General features: G+C 34.8%; 1 protein-coding gene across 1 annotated transcript in view; it reads left to right on the top strand.

Annotated features, from left to right (window-relative positions):
• Positions 1–16,899, top strand: part of LOC135760440 (adhesion G protein-coupled receptor E1-like) — a 37,083-nt gene that overhangs the window by 18,159 nt on the left and 2,025 nt on the right. The window lies entirely within an intron of this gene.

The following is a 16,899-nucleotide window of genomic DNA, read 5'->3' as shown; positions in this document are numbered from 1 at the left end:
AATTATGCACGTTTTGTAAATCAGTAATATTAGAGAACTGATCAGATGTCAAAAAAGGAACTAAACATTTAAATGAGTAAAAGCAAAAAAGAAACATTTCCTCATCGGACTGATAATCAGATAACAGCTCTATAAATACTTGCTTGTGTTCAGTCGTGTCAGGTGAAGATCATTATATGTATTGTAACTTACTACAGGTAAGATCACCTTTACATTAATACTTAAGATAAAATTTTGGTTGTTGTTTTGATTTTGCTGTTTTGCTTGTGATATACATGAGTAGCTGTTTTTAATGATATTTGGTTATGAAAGTTTATATTTTTTCACCATAATTTTATAGTAATTACTTTGCAAAATGATTACCAGTATATTACTGTTTTTCTACAGTTTACTTGCCATAATTAATTTTTTATTTTCACTTTAAGCCTTTTAGCACCACAGCAAAAGAGTCAGTTTCAAAAAAATAAAGAAAAAAACTACTGCTGTTTACAAACAGAATCAATGAAAGAATAATGGACAAGAACAGAATAACTGACCTACAGTCAAACAGCCTTAATTGAATATTAACTCTTAAGAACAGATTAAATAATACATTAAATAAAAAAATGAAGGTTTCCAAAAAAAAAACGAAAACTAAACTACAACTATAATGTGGACCTGCCAAACGAACCTATCTAAATCAAATTTAGGAAAACATTACTTGCGTTTTTGTTTTTTAAATATTATTAAAACATAATCTCATTGCTACGGTTAGTTTATTAAGACAACCTGCCTTCTGCTGGCAAACCCTAAAATAACTGAAGGTGGCTTAATTATTTCAGTGTACTATACTCCCCGAAGCATTTAAACGTGGCTGAAAACGCCGATACTATTGGTATCAAGTAGGATGTGCTGATTCACTCTAAATTCTGCTGGGTTATTTTTAACCCAATGCTAGGTAATTATTAGACAGAACACATGTTGGGTTATAAATAAACCTATGCTGGGTTGTTTCAATGAAATGCTGGGTTGTTTCAACTAATGTTTGGGTTAACAACAACCCAGCATAGGTTTATTTTATTACCAAAAATGTATATTTATATTTGTATATATTTACCATGCAAATAACCCAACAGAATTTAGAGTGTTGGGCTAGTGTGGAATTTGTCCCGTCCTTCCTCCACTTTGATTGGCAGGACTAAATAAAAACAAACCTTATTTAAAAAAAAATCCTCTTATTCTCCTCTTATTTTCAACATTTCCAGATTTGGCAATGTGTATGTAAACTTTTGACCACCACAACCATGATATTACTAAAGATAGACTAAAACTTTATAGTATAGACTAAAACTATACTAAAACTTAATAAAAACTAAAAGTAAAAATCAAAACTATTTATGCACCACCAAGAAGAACTAAAACTAAACTGAAATAAAATAACACATTACAAAACTTAATAATAACTTAATAACTTAATTTTAAACTAATAACCCTGGTGCAAACATGATATTGATCATTTTTAACATTGATTTAATGGTTTTTGTCTTGTCCCTTGCTATCTGAGACAGCTCTAATGCAAAATGTATTTTTTTTTGTCTTTAGACCTCTACAACCTCTGAATATAACATTTACAACTGATCTATCAAAAATGCATCCACCCTTCTTAAATGGGTCATATTATCAGTTTTTCTAAGATGTAAAATAAATCTTTGGTGTCCCCATAGTACATATGTGAAGTTTAAGCTCAAAAGACTCCACAGATAATCTATTACAGCATGTTAAAATTGCCACTTTGTAGGCCTCAGCAAAAATGTGCCAATTTTGGGTGTGTCCTTTAAAATGCAAATGAGCTGATGAAATGCAAACACTGATCACCATAATGGTGGTTTGTTGAAATTCAATTGTGCTGTCAATTTTTTTCTCTCTCTTTCTCTCTGCAATAAATGGCAGTGCCGTGGTTGGATAGTGCAGATTAATGGGCAGTATTATTGTAAGAAGATTTGCTACCTATGACTAAACAGGCGAAATCTGAACAACCAAATTATTCATTTTTCACATGCTTTCAGAGAATGGTTTACCAAAACTAAGTTACAAAGTTGTTCTTTTTCACATTTTCTAGGTTGACAGAAGCACTGGGGACCCAATTATAGCACTTAAACATGGAAAAAATCAGATTTTCATGCTATGACCCCTTTAAGAGTATGTTTGTTTTCTTGTCATGACTTTTAAGAGTAGTTACATTTTGCAATTAATTCTAAAATATAGAACATACTGTACACAAAGATTTAGTTTGAGAACTGTTTGTGTAGATCAAGGCTGGGTTATAATTTTCATAATTTTATTTACTATGAAATATGAATGATCATTTCTATTTAAAAGCAGTGAGTAGATAAACCTTGTTTTAAATCCAATGCTGATATGTATTTTTTTTCTAATTGTTATTGCTAATTTTTGTATGATAAATATTGATATTAAACTCAAAATGTCAAAAAATATAGTTTAGAGTATAGACCTTTTGTTGCCTTAATTCATTAATATAGTTATTTATAAAAAGTATTCATTCATTTTGTTTGTGATTTATTAATTGTGTGTTTGTTTTTGATTTCAGATATTATTATGGCTTTATTGAGCATCATCTCTGTCATGCCATGTAAGTGTAAATCAGATGTGTTTCTTTGTCAATGTGTCAGCAGTCAGGGTTGGGCAAAGAAACATTTTAAAATAAAATACCAAATACCTTAGTTTTAAGTGTATTAAAAGAAACTACAAAATACGGCAGCTACAAAATGTATCAAAATAAACTACTGTATTTTTGTATTTTGAAAATACTTAAAATACATTTACAAGGGAGCATTAAATTTCTTCGCAAACCTTCCATTAGTTGGACTATTTGATCTATTGCTTCACCATTACATTGACTCGGATTGAGTCATGCAAAGATCTGACATATGCAACCAGTAACGAAGGGCCAACTTTGCAAAAATTTGTTTCTAACTAATTAATTATTTGATTGTTATCATAAATATAATAATATATTGTGTGTCAGCAGTGGGGAACCTTCAGGGCCTTCTACGCCTTCAGAGAAGGCCTAAAAAAATTAATAAAAAGATTTTTTATTATAATAATACAAATAAATAATATTAAATAAAAAGATGTTTTTACATTTTTAAATTTCTATTTAATTCAATTTAATACAATACATGTAATATATTTTCTGTCATCTATGTTCTAACGTAAAGCTTACTGTCAGGTTCATGTCACGAAAACATCTAATCCAATCAGAATCGTCTGTCTCTATTAAGGCCCGGTTATCTGGCTCATTCATTGGTTAGGACTTCATGAATCCCAGGGAAGGCCAAGCTATGTGTTTTGGTGTGGAGAGTGACGGGCAAATCGACCAATCACGTTTTGATTTCAAGTGGGCGGGTAAAAAACAAAACATTGTAAGCCTTCATGAAGTCCTAAGCATGCAACAAACTGGATGCGAGCAGCCGTTGAACACCAAAGACGAAGATCATAGACCGTTAATATTAATAAAGTCTAATGGCCCGAATCTCTGCGGTGAGAGTGGTTGAGGTAAATGGCGGAAAACGTGATTGACGTTGTGGTTAGCTAGGGCTGAGGTAAAAACGAAATTACTTAAGCGGGTACTCGTGTGAAGAGCACAGCTGGGAGAAGCGCGTGCAGAGGAGACTGTGCATATGACGCGAACATGAGAAAATAATAGGTTTAATTATACTTTTACTTCCTGACAGTTTCACTTGTTACGTGAGGATAGTAATGACTGACAGACGACGCCGAATTACATACAATATAATTTCCTAACTAAATCTGAGAGAATGCGAAAACATTCAAATATTTTTTACCTCGCTATACCCGATGGGCAGGGCAGAGATACATTTTGGTAGCCCGACAAGAATTCGCAATAGCCCCGGGAACTCGGGGCTCGGGCTAGCGATTTTGCGAGCCCTGGATATCTTATAACAACAGTTATAAGCCACAAGGAGGTGCACTGAGAACGCAGGGTGCTATATTTCCCCTTATGAAAAAGATTAACAAGGTATCCTACAGCTAAATATATATTTCCAAAAATAAAAAATAAATTAAAGAACATAATTTAAGCTTGTTAAATGCAAATTTACAGAGCCCCTGTCATTACAGAGCAGCAGAATCTGTATTTGTGTTTATCAGTTAGATTAAAGTAATTTTAAACTTTAAAACTGCATTTAAAGGCAGACAATGCCCATTCTGTAATTCAACTTTGCGTGCTCAGAATTTTTACACGTTCACTGTATGATTTAACAAAATACGAATAGCCTAGTATTATGGATGGAGAGGCATTTGCACTTCATTGCATATTTTGAAGGCCCAGCTGAAGTACCCACGGTGCGCCACTGTGTGTCAGGCAGTCCTTCATGCAATGGTATGCAAACCAAACTATTTAGCCTAGGCTAAACAAACACCAAAACTTAACATGAACTGTTAAAGATTATAGCAAATTGATGAAAAGCTGGCAGCCTGCACGTTTCTTACACAGGAAAATCCCCAGTGTTAAATTAACTCTACCAGTGTTAAATCAACACTATTTGGTGTTTATATAATCCACACCAAGATCGGTGTTAAAAAAGACTGGTGTTAAAAATATAACTCTGAATCAGTGTTAAAGTTAATGAGATAATGAAGTGATGATTAAGACATTAATGGTGAACACCTGCTGGTCATTCAAATCAATTACATTTTGGACATTTTCCTGTCTCTAAATTTTTATTTTGATGACTCGTTTTCTGGAGAAAATACTAAAATAATAAAGATAGACAAATTATTAAATGCAATAGATCAATACGGTTGGGTGTATGCCTCCAAAAGCTGCAATCTTTCACGTTTGCCTCTCTATCAGCATCTCTGTTTGAAAAATAAAATGATAACTTGCAGAATTATTTTCTAAATGGATAAGTTTAACTTCTAAACAGCTGTCAGAACAAAATACAAAAAAAGTGCTCAACTATTCCAGCATCCACACGCGTGATTTAGTAGACAAATCTTCTTTCTGACGTGATGTCTCACAAGTCAAATAGACATTTGCCACAAAATATATCATATTAAATCATAAGTTTGTGTTTGTTATGAGGTCATTTGAAGTCACCATTACTGTGATTAGTGTTTCCTTTAGTTAGGCATTTGTCCCTTGACTTTCACTGATCTAAATCTCCTCTTTTAGCAATAGCAACAATGTTTTAGTAAAACCACTTGTTCATTGCTTCATGTAGAGGGAAGCCCTTCCTGACCTTCTCAGGTTGTTTATTTTTATTATTTTCTACTCTACAAATTATTGAAACATTTGGTCACAAATTTATTATGAAGAAACAGACATATAAAAAGCTCTATGCAAATGACAGTGTATTGAATGAGACTGCTGTAACGCTTTAGTGTGTTTTTTGTTGTTGTTGTTTTTTGCTTAAGAGAGACTTCATGATTTCTGATACAAATCTCAACGATGGTGACAGTTAATGGTAAGAAAGTTGCTAAATTTTTGTCATGTTGCAATGCATGATGGGATTTATGAATGAGTTTTCTACAATCCTGGTTCCCAGCATGCATTGCGGCATGAAGCTTTGTTGTTAATTGTCACCATGATTGTGTTTTATAGGCTGATTGTTGATGTCTCAGTGTGTCTGTCTTGCACCACAGATTAGATTTGGGTAAACAATATTTAACTCGTCAGGGTATGTGGACTTTTACAGCACTGTTGGATTTCATGGGAGCTTCACAGGTTTGGCAGAACATAAATTAGACACTTACATTCAGTGATAATTTTTTTTTACAATATCATTGACTCCCAAGTTTTATACTAATTAACATAGTGTTAGTTATAGACTTCACTTCTCTCATCTTCCTCTGCTTTAACAGATGTGTTTGATAAACACACTGCCACAATTAGCAGAAGAAATCTAACACTAAATTTCAAGACCCAAGTACCCAACTAAAGGAAACACTAATCGGAGCAATGGTGACTTACTTTATTAACCAGATTAACAGCAGTTCTTTAGAAGTTAAACCTATCATCCATGTAACTCTGCAAGCAAGTTGTAATTTTAGTTTTCAAACAGAGATGATGTTAGTGTTCATTTAACTATGGTGATTTCATCTATTGCATTTAATAATTTGGCTTTCTTCCTCATTTTAGTATTACTTTCTCCAGAAAAAGAGTCAACAAAATAAAATTTTTAAGACAGGAACAATTCCAAAATTGAGTTGATTTGACACAAAATGACCAGCAGGTGTTCACTATTAATGACTCAATAACTTCATTATCTTATTAACTTTAACACTGATTTAGTGTTTTTTTTAACACCAATCTTGGTGTGGATTATATAAACACCGAGCAGTGTTAATTTAACACTGGGGATTTTACTGTGTACCTTGACAACCATCTTTCACATGGATCAATTTTCTGGTCTGGGACTGGGCAAAATTCTCAGTACGCACCGCATTTCTATGGTCATCATGTAGACTTCTTACAAAGTATTTTAGAGTATTTTAGAAACACAAAAATACAAAACACTAATGTATTTCGATATAAATACGAAGGCATTTTCATCGACCCCATCAAATTCACAGTAAAACTCCCAGGGCTCTATCTAACACCCGGCGCAATGCAGCGCACGTGCGACACAAGTGTGTTTTGCTAGTTTCGACCCGGTGCAATTATAATTTTCACGTTTAGAGCCACGTTGTTTAAATAGCAAATGCATTTGCGCCCATGTTTGCACCCATGGGTGTTCTGATCTAAAAACGAGGTATGTTCAGGCGCATTGTTGGCGCGTTGATATTTTGAGGCAACTAAATTAGACTACGCAATATGTTTTTTGTTATTTAAAGAGCGCGTTAGAAAAATTTGTTATATAAACGGGACGACAACGCAGGTTTTCTTATCACATATGAATGCTCAGCAGCACAAAAAACGCTTTTAAATATAAAAAGATTAAAGGATTGAAATGTAAAAGATTGTTATTGAGTCTCTTGGACATAAATGAGGACTAATTATGATACGTTAGAAGGTGCAACGAGCTGATTCACCTGCAGCCTGGTAAGTAAATAAATGCTTTGCTTTAAACAAATGCATCTGTCTTTAAATGTTTCTTTAAATGCTACCTCACAGATTTATTGACTCTGTACCTGTGGATATGGTGAGATGAAAAAATTTTTTAAGTAATGCTTAAAAAAAACTCTTTGCTTAAAAAAAGTGCTGAAACGTGTGAAGAGCCGTTTGTAAATTCTTTGTCTCCTGTTTGCTACAAATAAAGTATTTTTAGAGTACAAACCTTTTCTTACATACCTGTAAAAAGTTTTTTGATGATATTGGCTAGCCATACATTTAAAACAATTAAAAGCCTGCTTTTTTAATTGCATGACTAAAAGAAAATGGGTTTTAAAGGTTTTAATAAAAAAAAAATAACAATTTCAATACAAGTGAAAAACAACACAATTATTTAACATTAATCTTAAACTGGGGATCTTCTTCCTCCGCTTAGTTTTTCAGTTTACAAAGTCCGTCATCTAAATGGATTAGACATAGCGCCAGCGCAACAGGCTTTTAAAGGGGATGAGAGCTGAGACTCTCATTGGTTTATTGCACGTTACGCCCAAAATACTCCCATTACTCATTAAAAAAAATCCACACATGTGATATATAGTAGACCAATCTTCTTTCTGACGTGATGTAATCACATGTGAAATTGATATTCATCACAAAAACTATCACAATAAATCTCCAGTTTGTGTTTTAGATTCATTTGAAGTCACCATTATGGTGATTGGTGTTTCCTTTAGTTAGGAGATTGTCCCTTGACCTTCTCTGAGCTAGTGCACCACTTTTAGCAGTTCCATCAGTGTTTCAATAAAAGCAATTATTTGTTGCTTGATGTAGAAGAAATCCTATCATCTCATCTAAAATTGTTTGTTTAAGCAACTTATATACGAAATGTTAAGAGAAAGGTAAAGAACAAAGCACAAAAATGTATTCTCTATGCAAATGACACAGTTTTGAATAAGAGTGCTTTTGTGTTACAGTTTTTTTTTTTTTTTTTGGTTCAGAGAGACTTCATGACTTCTGATACAAATCTAAACAATGGTGACAGTAAATGTTAAGAAAGTTCCACAATTGTGTCATGTTGCAATGCATGATGGGAGTTATGAAAAAGTTTTCTAAAATCCTGGTACCCAGCATGCATTGCGGCATGAAGCTTTGTTGTTGATTGTCACCAGGGTTGAGTTACATTAGCTGATTGTTGATGTCTCAGGGTGTCCGACTGAAACCACAGATTTGATAAGTGTAAAAAATTAACTCTTAAGGGTATAGATTTACAGCACAGAAACACAACAGATTTGATAGAACATAAATTTTTTTTTTAGCTTGAGATCATTGAATCACTATACTTAACAACTAGTATGTCAACAGTTTAAGATCAATATCACCTCCCTCTGCTCTAACAGATGTGTTTTATAAACACAATGAACAAAAGGAGATTACCCCTAAAGTTCAAGACCCAAGTGCCCAACTAATGGAAACACTAATCGTGTTGATAGTGTGAGAAATGACAGTGTCAGAAATTCAGCATGATCAAGGCACAGAGTGTTTGCTGCTACGACCTGCGCGCCAATATTTGTTTACCACGAGCCCATGCTGGTGACATTGCGCAACATGTGACGCTGCCGCCGAAGCGTACAGTCTACATGCCTCTCGTACCCGATTTTAAACGAGCAATGTCGCACAGTGTGATAAGGTAATGATCTTATAGGAGGGCAAAAATCGTGCAGTGTATTCCGGGCATTAGAAATGTCAGCCAGAAAACGGCCCAATCTGAAAAACTGATGCTTATGACATCACAGGCATCTAACTGCCCCTGCATTTTAAAATAATTGGCTAAATTTTTTGAGTGGCAGCAAAGTCAGCCAATCAGTAATGAGATTGCAAGTTAAGCCAGTAGGGGGAGCCAAATAGGTGCAAAAACACTTGTTTAAAATCCCCCACCCTAATAGAGATATCTGAGAGAGGTTTTTAGGAAGCTTCTAAGGCATTACAGACCCCCCCAAAAAAATGTTTGTCTACATGTCACATCACAGAACAAGGATAAATACCCCGTTCAATCATTCTATGTCACTTTTAAGTTGATTTGACACGGAATGACCAGCAGGTGTTCACCATTAATGTCTTAATCATCACTTCATTATCTCATTAACTTTAACACTGATTTAGTGTTAATTTAACACTCTGTAGATTGGGACCATATAAACTCTGTACTGTGTTTTACTGTGTACAAATTACAAAATACTATTTTAAATTGCTCGCCAAAGCTTTTTCATATGGGTTAATATGGAATTAAAAACCTTTGACAACTGTCACCCTTTTGGCTTGCTTACTGGGAGACTGCTGACATCATCTTAACTTGAACTTTCTTTAATACATTATGTTAATATAGTTTTGAATTGGAGTATTACTTAATGCACTATTGAGATCAAAATAACAACAACAATAAAAAACAACTGATTGTTCATGTATATGTGGAATGTGAATCTACTAAATACTGCCATCCGCTATATGAGCTATGTTTTATTTGTACTGCGTATTGTTTTATGACGCAGATAGTTGACTGTAGTGATGGGAGAAACAACTTTTACATGTTTTCCTAAAACAATGTTTTCATTAAACAGATGAGCTCTCTGCTGATCCCTGCAACAACTACACTGTGCTGGATGATCCAAGAAGATCCATCAATTATAATTCTTTCAACCCCATGTGTGACAGAGATGTCAGTTGGGTCGGCTGGTATCGACTTTACCTTAATGGCCAGAGTGCTCAAATGCCAGAAACGTGTGTTAAAAAAAATATGTGTGGTACTGCATATCCACTTTGGCTTAGTGGTGGACACCCAAAACCTGAGGATGGAGTGGTCACCAGAGATGTTTGTGGTCACTATAATTATTACTGCTGCTTTTACCAGTCATTTCCCATTAGAGTCAAAGCCTGCACAGGTGGTTATTATGTCTATGAGTTTGTTACACCAACTAAATGCAGTATGGCATACTGTGCAGGTAATCATATTTGAATCAGATTATTTTTACATTTGTGATAACATGTTTGAGTCTCTATTTTTAACTTCTATTCATAAAATGTTTCAGATGTTAGCAGTGTTAACTCCATCACAACGATCAACTCTACTGGTAATGTAAAGTGTTGTGTTGTCTATAGCGATGTGAAATGCATAGAGGCAGCATAATGATAAAAAATATTCTGCGTAAAAAGTTATTTAGGATTAACTATATGGGTTTTCAGTTGACTATCATGCATGTTTTGTTACGTTCTTTATATAGTTATGCCTCTTAGTAATGGGATAAACAAGATTTTGCATTTTTCAGAAAACAATGTTTTTATTGAGCAGATAATCTCTTTGCAGATCCCTGCAAAAACTACACTGTGCTGAATGATTCAAGAAGATCCACCAACTATTATTCTTCCTCGCCCATGTGTGACACCTCTGTCAGTTGGGTCGGCTGGTATCGACTTTACCTCAATGGCCAGAGCACTCGAATGCCAGAAACATGTGTTGCAGTGAATAGATGTGGTACTGATATCCCACTGTGGTTAAGTGGTGGACACCCAAAACCTGAGGATGGAGTGGTCACCAGATATGTTTGTGGTCACTCATATAATTTCTGCTGCTATTATCAGTCAAATCCAATCAGAGTCAAAGCCTGCACAGGTGGTTATTATGTCTATGAGCTTGTTACACCAACTGTATGCAATATGGCATACTGTGCAGGTAATTGATTTAAATCTGTCCCCAAAAACCATATACTCATATCTCAACATTAATCTGTAGAACTGATAGGGGCACTGTGTTTTATTTTTTGTACCTGTAATTGTTGAATGAATCTTTCTTCAAAAAATTATACCTATTTTTATATACCTATAGATGATCTCTCTTCTGACCCGTGCTCTAACTACCTTGTGCTGGATGATCCAAGAAGATCCACCAGCTATCCTAACACCTCCGTCTTTGATGCCTCTGTCAGTTGGGTCGGCTGGTATCGGCTTTACCTTAATAACCAGAGTGCTCAAATGCCAGAAACATGTGTTGCAATGTATAGATGTGGTAATGAAATCCCACTGTGGCTAAGAGGTGGACACCCAAATCCTGAGGATGGAGTGGTCACAAGAGATGTTTGTGGTCACTCTGACAATTACTGCTGCTTTTTTCAGTCATATCCTATTAGAGTCAAAGCCTGCACAGGCGGTTATTATGTCTATGAGTTTGTTAGACCAACTTTATGGGATAGTGCATACTGTGCAGGTGATTATCGTATGTTTTTATTATTCTAATGTATAAGCTCTATTTAACAAACACCAAAACTTAACATGAACTTTTAAAAGTTATAGCAAATTACGCAAAAAATTGATGAAAAGCTGTCAGCCTGCACGTTTTTACTGTACCTTGACAATCATCTTTCACGTGGATCAATTTTCTGGGCTGGGGCTGGGCAAAATTCTCAGTACGCACCAATCAGAGACCGCATTTCTATGATGTCACCATGTAGACTTCTTACAAAGTATTTTACAGTATTTTAGAAACACAAAAATACAAAACACTAAAGTATTTCGATATAAATACCAAGGCATTTTCATAGACCCCAACAAATACAAATTACAAAATACTATTTTAAATTGCTCTCTAAAGCTACTTTTTCCTGTGGTTTATTATGGAATTAAAAACCTTTGACAACTGTCACCCTTTTGGCTTGCTGGGAGACTGCTGACATCATCTAAACTTAGGACTTTCTATAATACATTATGTTAATAGTAGTATCCCAGCTAACAGAAAAAAGTTCTAAGAACGTTCCCTGAAAGTTCCCAAGGTTCCCAAAAACGTTCTGCCAACGGAAACAGTGTCCAGTTTTCTTGACGTTCTAAGAACGTTTTTGTGTTGTCTCAACGTTAGAGGAATGTTACATTTTACCATTTTTAAACGTTATGACAATGTCATGTTTTAATGTTCACACCATGTTTAAAACAACAACTATTTATTAAATTGACTTGTTTGACTATTATGTAAATGATAGAGAAACATTGCATTTTATTATTTTATAAAACATTATTTCTGAATGTTTAGTAAATATATTGCTGTAGAAAACACAATTCACTTATTAGGCTTAGATGTTGATGTTTTGTTTAATTTTAAGTCACCATTATTGTGATTAGTGTTTGTTTTAGTTGGACTCTTGACTCTTGAGTTTTTGATTGCTTGTTTTTTCCCTGGTTGTGTTAATACACCACATTAGTTATGAACCTGTAAAGTTAATAGTGTAATTCTGTGGTAGTTGGTACATAATGGTAACGATCATCACCTAATTAATTTACTAATCAAAAGTGTATTTTCTGTCAATGATGTAAATGAGATCCAGCACTTTCACAGCAGTTTGTCATTAAGGAGTTTTAGAAACTTAACACAAAAAATATCTGCTGTGTAATTAGGACACACAAACCTCAAGAATCAGAGTATGAATCTCAACTATGGTGACAAAAAAAATTGCAAAAAAACATTACTTATCCATGCTGCAGTGCATGCTGGGAATCCTGAATGAGATTTGTAATTTGATGATACCCAGCATGCATTGCAGCATGAAGTTTTTCATTTAGTTGTCACCATGGTTGAGATTCATACTCATACAAGTCCCAATTATACAGCAGTTATTTTTTGTCCAAAGTTTCTAAAACTCCTTAATGACAAACTGCTGTGAAAGTGCTGGATCTCATTTACACTATTGACAGAAAATAAACTTTTGATTAGTAAATCAATTCAGTGATGATCTTTACCATTATGTACCAACTACCACAGAATTTCACTATTAACTTCACATGTTCATAACAAATGTGGTGTATTAACAAAAGTTAACACAACCAGGGAAGAAACTAGCAAGCAAAAAGTCAAGTGTCAAGAGTCCAACTAAAACAAACACTAATCACAATAATGGTGACTTAAAACTAAACAAAACATCAACATCTAAACCTAATAAGTGAATTGTGTTTTCTACAGCAATATATTTACTGAACATTCAGAAATAATGTTTTATAAAAAAAATAAATGCAATGTTTCTCTATCATTTACATAACAGTCAAACAAGTCAGCATAATAAACAGTTGTTGTTTTAAACATTGTGTGAACATTAAAACATGACATTGTCATAACGTTTAAAAATTGTAAAATGTAACATTCCTCTAACGTTGAGACAACACAAAAATGTTCTTAGAACGTTAAGAAAACTGGACACTTTTTCCGTTGGCAGAACGTTTTTGGGAACCTTGGGAACTTTCAGGAAACGTTCTTAGAACTTTTTTCTGTTAGCTGGGACATAGTTTTGAATTGGAGTATTACTTAATGCACTATTGAGATCAAAATAACAACAACAATTAAAAACAATTAATTGTGTATATGTGGAATGTGAATCTACTAAATACTGCCATCCCCTAGATGAGCTATGTTTTATTTGTACTGCGTATTGTTTTATGACGCAGATAGTTGACTGTAGTGATGGGAGAAACAACTTTTACATGTTTTCCTAAAACAATGTTTTCATTAAACAGATGAGCTCTCTGCTGATCCCTGCAACAACTACACTGTGCTGGATGATCCAAGAAGATCCATCAATTATAATTCTTTCAACCCCATGTGTGACAGAGATGTCAGTTGGGTCGGCTGGTATCGACTTTACCTTAATGGCCAGAGTGCTCAAATGCCAGAAACGTGTGTTGAAAAAAATATGTGTGGTACTGAATATCCACTTTGGCTTAGTGGTGGACACCCAAAACCTGAGGATGGAGTGGTCACCAGAGATGTTTGTGGTCACTATAATTATTACTGCTGCTTTTACCAGTCATTTCCCATTAGAGTCAAAGCCTGCACAGGTGGTTATTATGTCTATGAGTTTGTTACACCAACTAAATGCAGTATGGCATACTGTGCAGGTAATTATATTTCAATCTGATTATTTGTACATTTGGATAACATGTTTGAGCCTCTGTTTTTAACTTTTATTCATAAAATATTTCAGATGTTAGCAGTGTTAACTCCATCACAACGATCAACTCTACTGGTAATGTAAAGTGTTGTCTATAGCCATGTGAAAGGCTTAGAGGCAGTATAATGATAAAAAAACTATTCTGCATAGAAAGATAGTTATTTAGGATTAACTATATGGGTTTTCAGTTTACTATCATGCATGTTTTGTTACGTTCTTTAAATAGTTATGCCTCTTAGTAATGGGATAAACAAGATTTTGCATTTTTCAGAAAACAGTGTTTTTATTGAGCAGATAATCTCTTTGCAGATCCCTGCAAAAACTACACTGTGCTGAATGATTCAAGAAGATCCACCAACTATTATTCTTCCTCGCCCATGTGTGACACCTCTGTCAGTTGGAACGGCTGGTATCGACTTTACCTCAATGGCCAGAGCACTCGAATGCCAGAAACATGTGTTGCAGTGAATAGATGTGGTACTGATATCCCACTGTGGTTAAGTGGTGGACACCCAAAACCTGAGGATGGAGTGGTCACCAGACATGTTTGTGGTCACTCATATAATTTCTGCTGCTATTATCAGTCAAATCCCATTAGAGTCAAAGCCTGCACAGGTGGTTATTATGTCTATGAGCTTGTTACACCAACTGTATGCAATAGCGCATACTGTACAGGTAATTGATTTAAATCTGTTCCCAAAAACCATATACTCACATCTGAACATTAATCTGTAGTACTGATTAGATGCCATTTTTTATGAGTTAATTTTTATGTTATAAAGTAAAATCTGTGAAATATGTTAAAGTCAAACTGTTGAACACAGGCATCCACTAGGGGCACTGTGTTTTATTTTTTGTACCTGTAATTGTTGAATGAATCTTTCTTCAAAAAATTATACCTATTTTTATATACCTATAGATGATCTCTCTTCTGACCCGTGCTCTAACTACCTTGTGCTGGATGATCCAAGAAGATCCACCAGCTATCCTAACACCTCCGTCTTTGACGCCTCTGTCAGTTGGGTCGGCTGGTATCGGCTTTACCTTAATAACCAGAGTGCTCAAATGCCAGAAACATGTGTTGCAATGTATAGATGTGGTAATGAAATCCCACTGTGGTTAAGAGGTGGACACCCAAATCCTGAGGATGGAGTTGTCACAAGAGATGTTTGTGGTCACTCTGACAATTACTGCTGCTTTTTTCAGTCATATCCCATTAGAGTCAAAGCCTGCACAGGCGGTTATTATGTCTATGAGTTTGTTAGACCAACTTTATGGGATAGTGCATACTGTGCAGGTAATTATTGTATGTTTGCATGATTCTAATTTATAAGCTTTATTTGTGATGTCCATCTCTGTCATTAACTCAATTTAATTCTGAATCTTTCAGAAGTCAGCAACATAAACAAAACCACCCCAACTGGTAATGTAAAATGCTGTTAATTGGTTTATATGTTGAATTAATAGGAATACCGCCAGTCTTAACCAACATGCTAATTGCATAATGAAATGTATTTTTTTTATAAATATATACAAAACTGCTATCTTTTAAAAAAACTTTGATGTACTTGGTTTCTTATGATTTGTTACATGTGGCTACTGTGTTTATGAATTGTTTCAGGTTTAAATATAACACAGCTTACAAATCCCTCGGTAAGTTGCCAAAATGTACTGCCAGCTAAGAACTAGATATCAATTTTAATCTAAAGTGCAATGCAGATATAAAATATAATGTGCGCTTTATTTATTAAAGGGATAGTTCACCCAAAAATGAAAATTCTTACATCATTTACTCACTCTCATGTTACAAACCTGTATAAATTTCGTTGTTCTGATGAACAGGAAGGAAGATATTTTGAGAAATGTTTGTAACCAAACCATTCGTGGACCCCATTTACTTCCATAGTATTCTTTTTTCCTAATATGGAAGTGAATGGGGTCCAAAACGGTTTGGTTACAAACATTTCTCAAAATATATTCCTTCCTGTTCATCAGAACAACAAAATTTATACAGGTTTGTAACAACAAGATGGTGAGTAAATGATGACAGAATTTTCATTTTTGGGTGAACTATTCCTTTAAAGAGTAACTAAACCCCTGGTCAGATCCTGACTCCACCTACTGGCAATATTTGAAAATTGCAAGAAAAGTAGCAGACCCCAACGGAGATTAAGGGGATGAACTGAGCTCGTACTAAGGGTGTGGTGAGATTGAGCCTGCTTATAGGGTCGTACTGCTTACATCACACAGTACCGCAACATCCAACAGAAAAATTCAACTGCAGTAGCCACCGTTCAACCTGAAGAGGTCAGCACTCAGACGTTTTTACACCAGATATTGTAGCATTGAAACACTTTATTAGCCTGACTATGTCAGACTTTGTATTTCCGTTAAATTTCATTACGCTTCTGTACTAAGTCCGAGATATCTCCCATTCTAACCGTTTTCCTCCGGCTTTAAAACATATTGCCCAATCAACAAACAGAGGTCGGGCTGAGAGCCGTGATGTAGATGCTAAGCGCCGAATGTAAGGTTGTAGTTTACAGTGGACTTGGAGGCACAGAAAGCTATTCCCTCTGTTGTGGTGAACTTAAGCCCGAACAAGAAGAGTGTTTGTTAAACATTTTGAATAGAGATGATGTTGTTGCCCAACTCCCGACAGGTTTTGGGAAAAGTTTAATTTATCAACTACCGATCGTCAGCGAGAAACTGTGTGCAGCATAGCTTGGCGTGCACAATGATTGAAAAATCATGGAGGGGAATTTCATTGTTGACAGTTCATGGTGGAGGACGCGTGGGCAAACATTCTTTGGTGACGTTCATGATTAACCAGAAAAAAGGTAGGAA

Source organism: Paramisgurnus dabryanus, chromosome 4 (assembly GCF_030506205.2).
Source record: "Paramisgurnus dabryanus chromosome 4, PD_genome_1.1, whole genome shotgun sequence".
NCBI lineage: Eukaryota > Metazoa > Chordata > Actinopteri > Cypriniformes > Cobitidae > Paramisgurnus > Paramisgurnus dabryanus.
The sequence above is the reverse complement of the archived record's forward strand: the minus strand, read 5'-3'. Positions and strand labels throughout refer to the sequence as shown.